The 1,324-nt window shown below is 48.3% G+C and overlaps 1 protein-coding gene across 6 annotated transcripts in view; it reads left to right on the top strand.

Moving 5' to 3' along the window:
* Positions 1–615: 615 nt before the first annotated feature.
* LOC115239609 (spectrin beta chain) overlaps positions 616–1,324 on the top strand; it is a 60,939-nt gene continuing 60,230 nt past the window's right edge. For 5 of the 6 annotated variants that reach the window (XM_029814214.1, XM_029814212.1, XM_029814213.1 and 2 more), the window contains exon 1: positions 616–764. The gene's annotated coding sequence lies outside the window, so the exon portion shown is untranslated. The remainder of the gene's footprint in view (positions 765–1,324) is intronic. The other variant, XM_029814210.1, reaches the window with a different exon arrangement.

The following is a 1,324-nucleotide window of genomic DNA, read 5'->3' as shown; positions in this document are numbered from 1 at the left end:
ATATTGGCAAAAATATAAATAATATATATTATATATAATATATGTAATATATATAAATATATATAATTTTTCAATGAATATTATATCCGATATAAAGAAAAAATTTGATTTTAGCATCGACATACATATTGCACACGATATGTAAATCATGACAGAAAACGAACTTTTCGTAACCGCGATTTGAGAGGCTATTTATCATCGGAATATTTCTTAAAATATTTCGTAAAATAAAATACATATTCATCCGCATTTATTGCTAGTCGAAGAAAAAGCTCTCTCCTCGCACAATTTTTCACAGAATCGGATCGATATTTGTTCTACACAAAATGTACGAAACCATATTTCAAACTCACGTATTTTTTTTGATCAGAAAATATAATACGTAGGAGATCCGAGATTTCGAGAAACCAATTATTCGGTAACATTCCGAAGGAGAGAGACCGGTCGGAAGTAAAATCGTCGCTGGCGCGCCGTCCTCGTCTCGCTTTTTCCAACTTTCCGCGTCGATTCTGCGCAGGCGCAGTGCGCCGACGCCGCAACCTCCGAGCCTGTCGCACAAAAGGGACTAGCTGCGGCGGCGTAGGTGAGCGCCGCGTACACTCAGTCGGTTGCGCGCCGGTCGAGTGTGTGGACGGGTGGCTCGGTGTCGGATCGTTATTTGGTGGGTTTTTCTTTTGTGTACACCGGGCGAGAGAGAGAGAGAGAGAGAGACTTTTATGCGAGTTGCGGGACAGAACGTTGCCACGGGGTGTCCTTACGTGAGGGTAAGTATCCTCCGATAACGAGAGAAAAGTACGCGGTGACGGGTGGATATTGTGCGTCGGGATAAAAATGGCGTGCGTGCCGCTTGAGCTTCTCCCTAGTGTCGTACAGTAGTACCGGTCACGTCACACCGAGACTATCGATGTGTCCGTCTGACGACCTTATCATCATTATTAATAATGACGAGGTATCGCGTTCACCGCTCGGGTTCCTGCGTCGGCGGCGACCGCGCAACGAGGAGCCGTCATCATCATCGTCGTCGTCGTCGTCGTCGAGTCGGAGGAACCCTGCCGGCATCGATTGCCGCCGCCGCTGCCACCTTCGTCGCTGATAGTTGCTGGGGAACGCGTTTCACCGTGCGCGCGATCGAATCATCTCTGCAGCCGAGGGGGCTGCAGAAATCAGGGGGGAGAGAGGGTGGGGGAGAAGGGGGCGCGGAAAATCTTTCTCGCGGTGTCGCGCGCCGTTAAATCCTCTCCGTCGCGTGATGTCACGATCGAAGGGCGTCGTCGTCGACGTTCTCGTCGATCGGTTTCGTGGCTCGTATATATATATATATATA

The sequence above is a fragment of the Formica exsecta genome, unplaced genomic scaffold (genome assembly GCF_003651465.1).
Source record: "Formica exsecta isolate Colony F162 unplaced genomic scaffold, ASM365146v1 scaffold391, whole genome shotgun sequence".
NCBI classification, from domain to species: domain Eukaryota; kingdom Metazoa; phylum Arthropoda; class Insecta; order Hymenoptera; family Formicidae; genus Formica; species Formica exsecta.
This window is presented reverse-complemented; position numbering and strand designations above follow the sequence as displayed.